The sequence below is a fragment of the Microtus oregoni genome, unplaced genomic scaffold, assembly GCF_018167655.1.
Source record: "Microtus oregoni isolate MIOR12 unplaced genomic scaffold, Mior012 000001F_ref0000356, whole genome shotgun sequence".
NCBI classification, from domain to species: Eukaryota; Metazoa; Chordata; class Mammalia; order Rodentia; family Cricetidae; genus Microtus; species Microtus oregoni.
In genome coordinates this window covers 89,111,934-89,127,818 of record NW_024543060.1, presented here as the reverse complement: position 1 = coordinate 89,127,818, position 15,885 = coordinate 89,111,934, and the positions used below count along the sequence as shown (strand labels likewise).

Genomic DNA, 15,885 nt, shown 5'->3' with positions numbered 1-15,885 from the left:
AAACCGTTGCAGTGACTTCTTCACACTGAGGATAAGCAGTCAACACAGCTTTTTATCAGTTCCTGGGGTACTTTCCTATGCAGAGACACTGCAAAGGGATTAACATGACAGCCTGCTGTGAGACAAAGAAATGCTGACTGGAAGGCTCCCCTGATTCAAAGAAATTCCCAAAGGCATTATAGTGAGGTGCTGCAAGTAGGGGAATCCTCTCTATCCCCCTCTCTCTCTCTCTCTCTCTCTCTCTCTCTCCCTCCCTCCCTCCCTCCCTTCCTCTTTCCCTCCCTCCCTCCCTCGTTAAACACACACAACACACACACACACAAGGCATCTCTCTAGACAATGCTAGGCAATATCACAGGAAATTTTCTACAGTTCCCTGGGCATGCTGCAACTATTAAAATTACAGTTTTAATTTTGTAATTATAGTGCATATCATACATGTAAATATATACATGCACATATATCATGATTATGATTATGTATACATATATATGATTCTGATTAGAGAAACAATCTGATAAACAAAACAAAGTAAGCCTAAGGGATCTTTTCGTCTCAACTCTTAAAGTTGCTGTTAATTACAATGAAATGTTTTCTAAAGGCATTGAGAACTGCCTGAGGGTGAAGTGCAGAGGGTATTTTCAATCCATCTGAGCTCATTCTAACTCCTTTCACCCTGATGAATACCACAAGTTGCCAGCCCCAAGCCCCCAAGAAAATCATTTCAGCTGGAGAGGGGATTAAGCGAAGTAAAGAGCTGTACACTAAAGAATCATAAGAAGAAACAGAGAGCTTGCCAGGCACATCCCAGTACCACCATGAACCACGGCTGCATGCAGGAAAGAGTATGTATATCCGAGTTACAACCCCAGGACTGCTGAGGTCTTTAAAGCATCGGTTAAGGATTCCGACTGCAGTCCACAGGAATAACCCCCCTGTCCTTTCTGCTGCTAAGAAGACATCTTAACACTCACTCATCTGCTCCTTCTACTCTCAGATGAGTTTGGAGGGACCGTATAAACATCTAAATCGTCGAGCTATTTAAATGGATGCTTTCAAGCTTTTCTTATGCAAGAAATAATGCAAACAAAATAGAATAATCACCAAAACACAAAATGCAAGCAGAACATCAAATATATCTACTTTGGACGCAGGAAACAGGATAAAATAATACAGCATCGAGACTGGCTTTTAAAAAAGGCCCGGACAGTGGGAATAAGAGTGCTGCAACAGAGGAAGACATGCTCCAAAACTTCACACTCCAAACTCCCAAAGACCAAGGGAGAGATCAGAAACTTCACTGGACGTTCCTCCTTGCTTGTCACAAAAATCACTCTGATTGGAGGCTAAGTTACCCCTGATGGCAACTCCTCCTGGAGTTCATATTCCCATATACAAGAAGACAACCAATGTTTAGCCCCAAAACTTATATAAAAAAAACAAAACACAAAACAGAGGACAATGACAACCTTGAAGCTTATAATTTGCAATATTGCTTTGACCAACATATTTCATAGTGCTGTGGAAGGGAGGAAGGGGGGGACAAGGAAAGAAGGGGGGAGAAAGGGAAGGAGGGAGAGAGAGGAGGGAGGGAGGGAAGAAGAAAGGGAGGGAGGGAGAGAAGAAGGAAGGAAGGAAGGAAGGAAGGAAGGAAGGAAGGAAAAGCTCCCTGTAAAGAAAGACTTCTGCAGTGCCTAAGTTCAACAAGGTGAAACTCCAGGAACACTCTGGGTTTCCTTTGGGCTTCCTGAGGCACCTAGCAGCCGACTTTAAGTTGCAATACTCTCTACAGCCAATTTGGGAGGCCACTTTGGAAAGGAGAGCACCCCTAAGCCTGCCTTGGCTTATTCCACCTGCCGTACACACCGTCTTCATAGGAAAGCTGAATGCTTTCTCTTGGGAAAGTCTAACCCTTCCAAAAGCTCCAAAGCTTCTCTCTCCCAGCAGGAAGGTGAAGCAATGTTGTCAACTCCGAAATAACGTTCTTCCCATCACTCCCCACTGTCCCTCCAAAGAAGCCACAGGGCGGTTTGCAGAACCCAGGGCTCTGAGACTCAAGCGATGAGGTCATGCAGTCTACTCGTCTTGCCTTGCCAGCGCAGGATTCCTCTCCCTGCTAATGTGCCTGCCCAAGTTGTAAACCGCCCCCGCCCCCCCCCTCCCCCCCGCAAGACACGGGGCCATTCTGTACCCACCGGCAGATGTTCAAAGCACAGCTGCCCATACACACTCTGACATAACTCACACGTGTGTGCTCATATTCACCCGGGGAAGATGGAAGTCTGTGCAGTGTGGCAGGTCACCCCTGGTCCCTCCAGGCTCCGAGAGAGTGCCCCTTAGAACGCAGGGGAATTGTCTCGCCAGAATCTATCAGTCAGCCTGCACAGATTCCCCGTACACTGCTGCAGTTTGCTGGGGAGAACACATTTGCCTAGCTGCTGCTTCAAGGACAAAGAGAGCTAGCACTTATGTTTCCGTCATAGCCAGAGGGCTCAGGTTTAAGAAGAAATAAATAAATCAAAGACAGACTACGCAGACAAATGACCCCAGGCATTTTAGTTCACCGGGTCGTCCAGAAAACGACCATGAGAGCTGAAGAGAAGCAAAAGGAAGGTCACTAAGCCTAGCTGGGAAGAGAGGAAGCATCCTTTCCCTGCAGCAGAACAGCTCATTCAATGCAAGCACTTACCATAAAAATAGAAAGAGTCAACAGAAGGAGAAGGGATCCTTCCTCGGTGTCTGTGGCAGATAGGAATTCGCAGCGAACCTCCAGGCCGGCAAAGTGACGAGAGGCAAGAGACCCTCCACACACAAGTCCTTTCCAGCCTCCCCTCCAGCCGGCATGCAGCTGTTTGTGCTGTAAAAGAACCCTGAGAAGTCTGGAACAGGACTCTCCGGAGAGAGCAAGCCGGAGTGAGAACAGCCAGCTGGGGCGAATTTCATCACAATCTCAGAGCATCACGCCCAGGACAGGTCCTCCCCACCGGGTGCAGGGGCGGCATGGGGGTTGGGGGGGGGGGAGGACGACCAGGCTAGGCTTTGAGAAGCAACGTTTGGGTCAGGAAGAAGACTCTTTGGAGTGGAAGGAACTGCCGGTGAGCACATCAGTATTCCAGATCAGTTATTGCCAACAACCAATCAGCCCGGCTAGGGGCTGCTGTCAGTGTGACAAGAGAGGGTGCAGATGACAGCCGGTCCTGGGAGCTGCAGGACAGCTTCCTGCCAGCAACACACAGCAACACAAGTTTGGCAGGGTTGGCGGCTTGCCTTCTCCCCAGCCTCCGTTAATATCTGCCTGTCAATTCCCAAAGCCCCATAGTCAGGTTGGCCACTCAGCATCTTCCATGATCACTCAGCATCCCACATGAGTTCTATGGGAAGCCCAGTAAGTGGGGCACGGTGGCTCCTCACAGACCAGACAACTCTGACGTGGACTCTCCATGAGGTCACCACGAGTTCAGGAGTGGCACTCTGGACCTGTGCCTCTCTATGGCTGAAGCAGAAGTTAAGGTGGCCAGGAAGAGGGCATTCCACATCGTGAACTGAAAAGGGTTAAAGGTCTCTGCAGGAGTTTGGCCCTCCATCTTCGTTAATTTTCTGGGTAATGTCTGTAAAAAATGTTTTATAGTTTCTGGGAACAGTTCAGGTTTCTCTAATTCAGCCATTATTTAAGACAGGATATACATGCTCTAGGTAAGTAGTACTAATTTATACGCATTGAAGTGAGACAGCACAATCTGTATTAGCAGACAAGAGCCAAGGCCTTTACGGTCAATGAGGGGTAATTCTAAACTTTTCCTATTTGCCTTTCCTAAAAACCATTCCTATCACACCTAGAACGCTGGTAACATATACATTAAGCTGTGTTTGCGATGATTAAATTGGATCCGGAAGTGGTTCCTTAGGCTAAAGGTTAGTTGAATGAGATGCAGATTTTTTTTTAACTTTGGAAGATGGTTTACGGGTCCCTCCTCACCCAAAGAACCAGTTCCCTCTTCCAGTCAGGATTAAATAGGAAGGTGCCGGTCTTCTGTGTTTTATGTGACATTGGGTTTCTAATTTCAGGTCTGCTTTCACTCAGAGGTTGGACATTCTCCGGACAGTCTGTTATGCCATCTAACCATGGGCAAGCTGCAGGCTGGCATGGAGAAACCTGGAAAGAAGGACTAGGCTCCAAGGAAGCAGTTAACTGGGCACCAGCGTGAGTCACAGCAGGGGGCCATAAAAACCTTCCCCCTCAAAGACAAGTCTAGCAAAATGAGAGTCCTTAAATGAGGAGGAAAAGGATGCTCGCCAGGGGAGTTGTGCGGACATTAAATAAGAGAAATCCGAGAGACCCAAATCCCAGCTCAGTTCAAATCAGCAACTACAGAAAGACTATGTGCAAAGGGTACAGAGGTGCCCCCTGCCTTCAAGGAGTTTACAGTCCAACAGGCAAATTTTAATATCCTAGAAAACATTCTTCTTAAATGTTTTCCACGTGAACCAAGCTGTGAGGCTGACCTTCAGCCTCGAGGCTCTGAATTGGCCTCCTATGGCATTTTTCTATAGCCAAAGCTATCTGGGGAACATAAACACACAAATAATCTCCGTTGTATTTATTTGTGTGTGTGTGTGTGTGTGTGTGTGTGTGTGTGTGGGGATGTGGTGGGGTAAGTTCGCACAACTCCAGCCTCATGCACAGAGGACAGCTTGTGAGAGGCGGTTCTGTCCTTCCATGCTGATCCTGGGGATGGAGCTCATGCTGTCAGGTTTTGCAGCAAGCCCCTTTGCTCCCCTGATCCATCTCTCTGGCCCACGTTTAAAACCTAGTGTTTGATGTGCTTCAGCTGAGTGTTTGCTTTGATGATCATCAGCAGCTCCTAATGTGACAATGACACGGTCAGCCTATCAAATCGTGTGTTTAAAGAGAGTATTACTTAAAGCTGCTGAATAATTGAGATTAATACTGTTTATAAAACAGACTCGATACCTTGACTGTGCAGGAGGATAATGGAGCATGACAAGGATTATGCTGCAGAAATACAAATTGTCCGATAGATTAAATAATTGTACATCTATATGGAAGTTGGGTGAATGAAAATGCCATTCTAGGAACTCAAAAGTAATTAATTTTTCAAGTTTGGTCATTTCTCTATTCCTCTCTCTCCAAATGATGATAGAAATGCCTCGGTTTCAGACAGCGATAAATAACATTTAATTTTGCACTGTACAGACAAAAAATAAATAAATCAGTTAAACTCGGGGTATCACACTGTCTTTCTTGCCAGCACCAAACATATCACAGGTTCCCAAGAAACATCTGTTGGATGGCAATTTGACTGGTCAAGAATCTTGCTAAGTTTCTATAAATGCCCGATTTAATGTCTTAGTTTAAGACTTCTAGATAAGTTGGATTTTCAATCGATAAATTGAATTTGTACCATTAGTTTAAGAAGGACAAAGATCGCTCTTTCAGGAAATCATCTCCCAGGAAGTTCGCTGGCAATGCCTTATAAAGCCAGAAGATAAAGACAGGTCAATGTTAGTCTTTCAAAAACAGGATGGGCACGGAAAAGCTGGGGTCTACCTTTGGTAACCAGCTTAAGAAGTGAAAAAAAAAAAGATTAATTTTACAAGGGTAGATGGCTGTATCATTCTGTGTATGTGTGTGTGTTTCCAATTTGTGTGTGTATGAACATAGATGCCATGTACTGCAACATGCCTGAGGGTTCAGCCTCAGATACGGTCCGCGGCCTACCTTATTTCAGACAGGCAGTGTCTTTTTCTTGTTTTGGTTTTATTTCCTACCGTGTCTACCAGGCTAACTTGCCTGATAGCTGCCCGGGATTCTCCTGTCTCCATACATACGTGCTGGGTTGACATACATTCCTGCTACACACCCAGTTTTACATATGAATTCAAACTCAGGTCCTCCCGGTGCTTTTACCCACTGAGCCATTCCCCTGGACACCCATTCCATGTTCAACATCAAACCCTAGTAAAGGAGATATGAGAATCAAAGAAATTTAAACACCATTTTATCAGCTGATGGTTTTGACAACTTATAATTTGCGTAACTGTTCCACCGAAAGGTCCCAGCCACCTTGCTAACCCAGCCTCATCCCGGGCTTTACTCTAAGGATGCCCTGTGTCTCTCAGCCTGATGTGTGCACTCCTAACTGTGAGCCATGTGCACACAGGCCTGGTGAAAGTAGACTGCCTATGTGGCCGATTAGATTGGCCTCAGAACACTTCCTCTGTTTCGTGGAAATACACCGAGGTGGACACAAAAGCCTCCGCGAATGTTTTCTGATTCCATCCAGGTGGCTGCAAAGGGGACCCTTCCCATCTGTCACCTCAATTTAAGTGACATTGGACTGAGACAGTCTAAGCTAAAGCAAAAAAAAAAAAATCATTTTACTTCAGAGATTAAATGTAAACCTTTCATGCATCATCAAAAAATGCTCATAGTTTAAAGAATAAACTATTTATATGTATTGGCTTATGTTCCTCAGTTTTGACCCTACAGTTTCAGACTGAGTCACCCTCAATTACTAGAAAACTAGAAGAAAAGAATATTCCGGGAAAGCATGGGATTGACACAGACATTAAAGCCTCGTTTCTAATATCTGAATTGTCCTTCTGCTTCCTGTGGGAGGTCTGGAACACGCAGAGAGAAGAGGCTGACCTGCTAAGGGTCACTGACTGGCTGAGAATAATTTCCCAAAGTGCTTAGTAGGCGGGCCTTCAGATAGTCAACAACAGTCTCAAATACATAAGAGGCATTTGAGGCTCGTGGCTATAGCCAGAGCATCCAAGTCTTGAAAAATGTGTTTATTTTCAGCATTCTTCAAGCCAAAAAAAATCCCCTGGGATTGTCAGAGATCAAACTGTAAAACAGAAAAAAAAAATCCATGAAGATCACAGACTTCTCGCTTTTCCTCCTGTTTTTGAAGATAGCAAAGTAAATCAATACCTGAGCTAAAGAGTGATGGAGTTAGGCTGAGTCCACAGAAGACAATGAGATAGATGGGGGGGGGGGGCGGGGGGGGCAGTATCCACACAAACATGCATGCCGGCACATGCCTCTAAAATCTTCCTGAAACACCGTATGCAATTAGTCCTTAGCTCTCAACACTGACAGTCAATCTGGGACACTAGTCTTTCTTCTAAGCCATTCAAATGACCTCCAGTTCCTCCCGTGTCATCCTCCCTTTTACCACTAGCGTTTATTTTCTTCCTAAAATAGAAGCCTATGCAATCATGCCATTCCCTTGTCAAAAACCAGGGATGGTCCGACCAAAGGCAGTTGCTGTTGCATTTGAAATAGAAGGCCCACTTGCGATGTGGCTTTGGTTTGCATGTCTGGTGTCCATTCCCACCATTATGCCCCCTACATTGTATGCTTTCATCATGTCCAATTGTTTATGATTCCCCAAAGATGCCGCTTCCTTGGACTGTGGTAACCCTGCTCTCCTGAAACAGCCATCCTTATTTCTCTCCCTGGAAACACTCCACTCACTCTTCATCCTTTGAGGCCCAGCTCACCCTCATCGTCCTGATCAAGGCCCCACCTTGTCCAAGGTGACTTGATGACGTCTGTTCTTCCAGAATATATTTTTTCAGTCTCGTGTTACAACCACAGATAAATACATTGTACCTAAATTAGTGCCTCTGAAACAATGTATCGAGATCCTTTGATACCCTAAGCGTCCTAGGCACACTATTGCTCCATGAATGAATGACTGCCTCTTATGCCTCTTACAGTCAAAAGCACTTGGAAGAAAGCACAACCCTGTTTCCTGGAAGTCCGCAGGGCCACAGGCTCATTAGCAGTGTATAAATAGCCCCTCCTTCAAATGGGAGTTTCTGTGGTTTAAGGAGGGGGGCCTTGGATTAGAACCAGAAGAGCCAAGTCCCAGCACTTAGCCTTCGCCACCTCAACCTCAAAGAGAATAAATTACATCCTAATACGTGAGGGCTTCTCTGAGCTACAAGCCAGGTACTGACTGGCAAATCGAGTTGTACAAACACATGATTGCAGACACACTGTCACCAGCGTCTGGCGATTGCTGTCGCCCCTAAGATGTCATCAGTCATCAGAAAATGTCTTCAGACAGTTATCCTAGGCAAGCCAGCCTAGAAGCCAGTGACTCAGCACCGAAGTTATTCCCAGTTCCTGGCTTTCAGCCTGCTCCTCTAGACTTGGGCTGGAGACTCTCTGAAAGCTGGGGACTCAGATTCAACCTCTCGGTGTGGAGACCTGGTCTCTAAGACCCAAATCCCTCATCTGGGAATTGAAAATAATAACATATACTTTGGTATATTGTCAAATGAGATGGGATATATAATACACATATCAATACATATTATTATGTATAAGTATAATAATATATCCATACTTCCATTATATTGGTGAATCTGATAAGCATCCCATCATTGGCTTGGGAAAGGCAGTCCTTCCTTCCTAGTACTAAGTATCTACCTAAGGGCCAGCCCTCACCCTTATTTCCTGAACTTGCCAAAAGTCTGTTTCCTCTGCCTGGAACCACTCTGCCCGAGACCCTGCAGGGTCTCTCCATCCGAAAGTCTTCACTGACAACACTAGTCATTATTCTCTCTGTTTATCTTATACCGTTTATCTAACAAATTTATTTATTTGATGACTTGTTTCTTGTTCATCCTCTGGGCCTCACCGCATGCTCTCCTGGAGTGAGGACCACTTGCTTCATGCTCCTTACTAACGGAAATATAATATAGTTACTAACTAAAATATAATGCATCCTCAATACATATTCCCTGAACATTTATAGGATGACCAGCATTTGCAAAAGTGTTTCCTGTGCGCTTAAGAGCTGTAGGAAGTTCAAATTATCTCTGACTATTGAACAGATGTAAAATATTGGAAGTCGCTTCATAAAAAATAAAGCCCAGGACAGGGCCACAATGCTCAAGTTTGCGCAGGCATTTAATAATTTCTGACACTTATCAACAAATATTAAAATGCCATCCAGAGATCGGAGGACTTGACCAACATGATGGCAATTCCGAGCTCTAAAGGAACAGAAACGGTCAAGCACAACCCTCTGCCTCCCACCTGTGTCGCGGAAGCACTGGGCAGATGCTTAGCCGCTGCCTAATAAATCAGCTGTTTCCTGGATTCTTAGTCCACATTTTCCTTCTCTTATTTTACGCTAAAATTGTCCTGGCCCCAGCCTATCCTGGGAAGGAATGTGTATGGTCCTTGATCTCTGAAGTATCAACTAGAACAAACAGTTTGGGGGAGTCCAGCGAGCTGGGCTATTTTTCTTTCCTCCCAGGGGGCTACTGCAAAGGCAAGCTAGACAAAACCCTCCAGGGCCTGATCATAGCATCCCTGCTCCTGATTAGCTCAGCCTTACAGGAGGCCTAATAAATAAATAACCACAGCGATCCTGTATAATGTATGAAGGCTACTTGCCCATGGTCATTTCAATTAGAATATTTTCAATTAGCAATAGCATGGTGATTTACCAAACAGGCAGATGAACTTACTTTTTATTACAGGAAATAGAAAAAAAAAAGAGAGAGAGAGAGAGAGAGAGAAGGTTTTAGTTCTTTTATTTTTCTTAAGAAGATAAAGGCTCCCTAAACAGAATACAAAACCATCTTTTTCTCCCAAATTTGTTCTCTCTGACTTTCCTTTTTTTCATTTATATGCATCGTGATGGGCTCTGCTACCTAAAGAGAGTGACCTCGGTTGAACTCCACTCTTCCCATGAGTAACTGTTTTAGCCTCACTGTCCATATCCCTTCCTAACCCCCCCCCTCCCTCTCTCTCTCTCTCTCTCCAATCCTCCCCATGAAGCCATTACACCACTCCAGTTACCAGTTTCCCTGGCTTGAGCCTCACTCTGTGCTATCAACCCTGGTACTGCTATCTGTGCAGTCTGGGACAGACACCACCACATCTTCCCTTGCAGCAACTCTCCCTGTTTCCTCCTTCTCCAAGGATGCTCCTGGTTCCAGCATGCCTGTGACTCCTCCCCTTCCTGTTGCCATCATGCCTCAGTAGTCTCTTTCCGACATACATGTCCTGACATCCAGTGACCTGGGACATTCTCTGACTTCTCCTCGCCCCTGGGAACTCTTATTTTCCAAGACCCAGTTCAACTATTTCTAGACCCCATTTAAAGGATTCCCTGATACTCCTCCCACATCTGAAGACATGAAGTCATCCCAGATTTTGGCACTAACTGTATAGTAGTATAACTACTGCAAGGGATAGAAGAACATGCTGTAATCTCAGCACTCAGGAGGCTGAGGCAGGAGGACGGTTGCCAGTTCTTGGTCAGCCTGGACTGCAGAGTGAGATCCTGCCTCAAAAACAGACAAAATCACAGAGGGCCTCAGTATGTGCTTCCTACAAGGAAGTCCCAGCCTTATTCATCTTCACCCCCCCTCCCCGAAAAGGAACTTTCTCTGGAAGCACTTAAATAAATGGATATAAAAAGCCCTGGCTTCTCAGAGTATCTGGCTCCCTTGTTAGATTGCATATCTTCTGAGAGCTAAAAGAGAATCTTACCTGCCTTTCCAACCACTCAACTCATTATGATACTTAGAACATATGGGTACTTAATGCATACGTGTGGAATTGCTTTGCGTATGATCGGCCAAAAGAGAAAAGAAATTGGCTCCATGGATTAAAAAGAAAAAAAAAATAAATTACTCTCTGAACTGATTCTAATTAGCTCATTTTTTTTTAAATTAAAATTTCTCATTTTTCTCCTTTGTAAAACACCATAGGCATTAGTTCATAAGGATACTTCCTCGGAAGCTTTTGGCTTTCTAGGCTAGCCCAACGAAAGGAGGCCCCTCAGGGCTAATGAGACACTGCACACATGCCTTCTGCTTTGAACCGCCTGGTGGAGGAAATGATACGGACTCTGGCAGAAAGAAATTCTTAGAGAGATCTTACGACTATCTAAGTTGAGAGTGGAGAGAGTCCCACCTTCTAGAGAAGAGAATTTCACTCTCAATGTTCCTGGGCAGCCAGTGATTTCCCAACGTAAGCGTCATTATATGAGACGCTGTGGCTATAGGTGTGGCTTTGGGAAACAGGACACTATCTGAGTATCCAACGGACTCCCCACAACAGCCTCGGGGTTACATAATTTCCTCCCCTCTTCTCCCTACCTCTCAGGAAACAAGCTGCCCTGGATCCAAAGAACTGGAGAAAATAAGTCTCACACGCACAAAGTTGTCTGTAACAGCTATTAGCACATAAAGAATGGTTTAATGTTAGTCTGGTTAAATTCACCAGCCAGGAAACCCACCCTTTAGATGGCAGAGCCCTCACTAAAGAAGCTGATGGCCAGGAGCTGAAGTATGCCTGCTTCCCCACTCTTCCAGCATTGCTGGCACACAGCCAAAAACTTGGGGGTGAACTGTGACATTGTTGCTACCCAGGTGGCTTTCAGGTCTCCACTGTCAACTGCTCAGCAACCAATTTCGGTTCTGCTATTTGAACCAGGAGGTAATAGCAGAGCCAACATTTTAAAGGCCCATGATATGCTCAAGTTTTGATAAAAATTAAATTAGTTCATATACCAAGCATTCCATACCTTTAGAGGGATCTTTCTCGACTTATGAGTTTGTAGAAGTCCTTTGAACCCCTAACATAAGCACACCAGCATTGCAGGTAAGGGTAAGAGATGGTGCAGCCATTTGCAAGACAGTTTGGCAGCTTCTTACAAACAGAACATGCTCTTATCATAAGGCCCAGTGGTCATGTGCCTTGGTATTTACCCAAATGAGCTGAAAACAGGTCCTCACAAAACCTGCGCGTGCATGTTGACAGCGGCTTTATCCATAATTGCTATAACTTCCATGGAACCAAGATGCTCTTCTAGAAATGGATAAATAAAACTGCAGCACATCAAGACAACAGAGTAATATTCTGATATATATATTATGCCATTGAGCTACAAAAACCTGTGTAGAGAGATCTTAAATTTATATTACCAAAGAAACCAATGCGAAAAGGCTGTATACTGTCCAATCCCAACTATGAAAACAATAATACCAACAGTTGCTAAGGACTAGGCGAGGGGTGAACAGGCAGGACACAGAAGATTTTTAAGTCGTTGGAACCATTCTGGGTGATATCACAGTGATAGGCACTGTGTCTCTAAAGCTCATCCAAACTCATGGATGGTGTAATACAAAGAGCCAAGGCTGATGTTTCCAGCGAGGTGAGTTGCGACACCAGAGCCAATCTGATGCGGAAGCATTGATGGAGAAACTGCGAGGCGTAGATGAGTAACTAGTCAGTTTTGCTGTGAACCAAACCGGTTCTAAAATTAAAGTCCAGGGGCTGGAGAGATAGATGGCTTAGAGGCTAAAATCACCCATCACGCAATCGTGAGAGCCACTTGGATCCTAGAACCTGTGTAGCGAGTCAGGCATCCTGCAAAGACCTTTAACTCCAACCTTCAAGCAAGCTGATATCCTCTTGGGATTTCACATCGCATCTCCGCCCCACCCATTGTGTGTGAGCATGCGCATGCTCATACAAGCAATTTCGGTTGTCTCATGAAGCATATACAACTGGAAACACAGAAGGTTCCAGAGAGGAAGTGGAGGGGGGGGAGGAGAGAAGAGGGGAGTGAGGAAGGGAAAAGGAGGTAGGAGGAGACAGAGGAAGGAGATGGAAGGGAAAGAGAAGAAAGAGGAGGGAGAAAGAGAGCAGAAGAGGGAGGAAGAGATGGGCAAAAGGGGAGGAGGAGGAAGAGAGGAGGGAGGAAGAAAAAAGGAGAAGGGTAGGAAGAAGAGGGAAAAGAGAGGGAGGGAGGAGGGTTAAAAAATTCTCTTTTCCTCCAGATAGTAAGGGACGGTCTAGCAGCTCACTGAGGCGGTCAGCTCTGTTTCAGACCTCCACAGACTGTGACTGCAAGGGAAATGGAACGCTGCAGGGCTACGGTTCCCTTGTCCAGGCCCAACAAACCACAAAGGGCGCACAGTGAATTCTATGAAGACCATTCTAACCGCAACGGAACCAATGGGAAGGAAATGGCTATCCAGAGGAGGGAACTGTTCACTGCGGCCATGGAAAGTGAGGAGGAAGTGGAGACAAACTGTAAGAGGAGGGTTGGGGAGGGGTGCCTGTGAGAGGGGACGGTAGCTGCTGGCAGAGTGTGCACAGCGGTACCCGCTTCCCTGTTCTGACAGCCATCGCTGTAAGATAAGAGCCACAAAGGGCAATCAGCAACTGGGGGAGGAAGCCACACTGGAGCAGGCAGCAGAAGTTAGAAGAGGCTGCGTCTCCTAAAGCCGTAACCAGAGGCAAGAGAGAACTGGGCCAAGGTCAGAGTCACAGGTTCATTCATGCATTTGACAAGAATATGCCCGGAATCTGTCTGTGACTCGGCAAACACAGCAAGACGGGGGATTTAGTTAAAGGGCCTGCTGGCGATGAAGTTGCACGCAGCCCTGAATGTTAGGTTGCTTTGCTGTAGGTAGCCACAGCCTGGTGGGATGGAGGCCCCGGGCACTGTTTACGCTGCATCCCTTGCTTTTGCCAGACTCCTTAAAGAGGAGGCTGTGAGGGTTCCTTGACGCCCTTGTACGAACTTTAGTAGGTGGAGATGCGGTAGAGATAATCTTCCTGACCTTCGTGCCCTGTTTTCCACCTTGACAAGATCAGAGAGACATGTGCCTTCTTGACAGCTCCATTCTGCAGGGCGTCGTCACCATCATGGGAATCGTCTTCCCGAGAGAAGAAGGGCAAGTGCTGTAGATTAGACCTGGAATGCTCCGGAAGGCCTAGAAGCTAATGACTTACTTGGTCATGAGCCTGTGGCACTATTGGAAAGTTTTGAAAGTAGGACCTGGTGAAATGAATGGAAGTTACTGTAACTGCGTCCCTAGAGGGGACACTGAGACCCCAGCCCCTTCTCCTCTCTCTCTCTCTTCTCTTCTTGACTACCACAGAATCAACGTACTTTTCCACAGTGGGACCCTGCCATGATGTAGTGTGTCGCCACTAGCCCAAAAGAAACAGATCTAAATGAGTGATGGACCGAGATCCCCAAAACTGTGAGCCAAACAAATCCTTCCCATTTCTCAAACTGCTGTGGGCGTTTTGTCGTAACAGCGGAAGGACAGCTGGCACGTTTGATGAGAGGCATTCTGGGATTCCTGACCCATGGATGGGGACTGTGGCTGACAGAATTTTAACTCTACACTTCTTAGCAAGGCTTCAGAGGCAGGCCATACCTTGACTTCCAAACCTCCACTGATTTCAGAGTCCACAAATCCTCACAGTAAAGAGTTTCCTCATTTAGAGTCTTTAAAATAGGCATGACAGCCGAAGGAGGTTGTCTGGGAAGTGAAAAGGGCATCAACAGGAAGGGGAAATGGATCCAAAGGAGACAACAGGATCAAGTGCATTGCATACATGCATGAGTAGGTTATATGGATCCCATTCATTTATATAATTAATATGTGCTAACGACAAGGAATGAGGAACTTAAAAATTAGCCTTTATGTATGCGAAGTACAATGAATGGCGTCTGTGTCCTATGCTGATTCTTGATTGGTACAGCCCTAAGGATTAAGCAGAGCAGGGGGGACACATTTGTGCTTCAAGGAGTAACATCAGCCGTTGCTTAGACATAGGGTTGTGGTATCCAGGCTGAACGAAATAGCTGTGATTGGAGAAAAATAAAGATGGAAACAATGTCTCACAAATAGAAAATGTACTCGGCGTGCTATGACATTTGTCTATGCCAAAGAGGCAGACCCCTGAATGACAGCAAATTATGGTTCTAGCTTGTCTTCCTGCAGCTATGCTAAAACACTGACCAAAACCGACTTAGTGGAAGAAAGGATTTATATGGCTTATAGGTTATAATCCATGAACAAGGAAGTCAGGGCAGAAACTGAGTTGTAAACCATGGACAGTGATTACAGGCTTGCTTCCCTCGGCTCCCTCAGTGACCTTTACTGTACAGCATGGCCCCACCTGCATAGGGATGGCACTGCCCATTGTGGGCCCTCCACATCCATTAGCAATCAATAAAATGCCCCATAGGACAGGTCAGTCTGACAGAGGCAATTCCTCAATTGAGATTTCCCCCTTTCTTGGTAACTCTAGGTTCATGTCACATTGATAACTGAAGCTAACTATGGTAATTAGAAAATGCCCAGAGGAGATGGCATTTAACTATAATCAAGTAGCCCTTAATAGGGAAAAGTGAGAAAGGGGAAAATAAGTCACATTCATTGGCACAAAGAATGAGTGCTTCCTACGTGCTACATTTAAAATGCTTAGCAGGAGGAAGAAAGACAACGGTTTTAAGAGTTATCTCATTTTTCATTGTGTATATGGAAAAGGGGGATATGCAGACTTGAATGCGGGTGCCCTCAAAGGCCAGAGGCATCAGATCTCCCGGAGCTGGAGATGTGAGCCGCCGGATGTGGGCAGTGATGGAGATGTGAGCCGCTGGCTGTGTGAACTCAGCACAGAAGGCACTCAGCGGCTGAGCCATCTCTCCAGCTCCAAGCATGAGTTTGATGAAAGGAGAAAAACTTATGACCAGAGAGAAGAGAGGAGAATGGCGAGGAACTGCGGCAATAAGGTCAACCAGATGTCTGTAGTAATATGGGCGGCGGGGCTGCATTCCCAGCACTCCAGCCGCCCGCACGGCTAGCTTATGCCCGAAATAATTACACGGACACTGTATTCTTTTAAACACTGCTTGGCCCTTTAGCTCTAGCACTTACAGGCTAATTCTCACATCCCGATCAACCCATCTCTAATAATCGGTGAGAACCGGTCTTACCGGGAAGATTCTAGCCTATGTCCATCCTGGGTCGGAGCTTCATCCCGGGAGCGGGGCATGGTGTCTCTCTCAGGCGTCT

The 15,885-nt window shown here is 45.8% G+C and overlaps 1 protein-coding gene across 3 annotated transcripts in view; it reads right to left on the bottom strand.

Annotated features, from left to right (window-relative positions):
• Ano4 (anoctamin 4) overlaps window positions 1–15,885 on the bottom strand; it is a 320,973-nt gene that overhangs the window by 246,468 nt on the left and 58,620 nt on the right. The window contains exon 1 of one of the 3 annotated variants that reach the window (XM_041677199.1): window positions 2,690–2,891. The exons of the other annotated variants lie outside the window; for them this stretch is intronic. The gene's annotated coding sequence lies outside the window, so the exon portion shown is untranslated. Of the gene's footprint in view, window positions 1–2,689; window positions 2,892–15,885 lie in introns of those variants that run through there. 3 annotated transcript variants of the gene reach the window in all.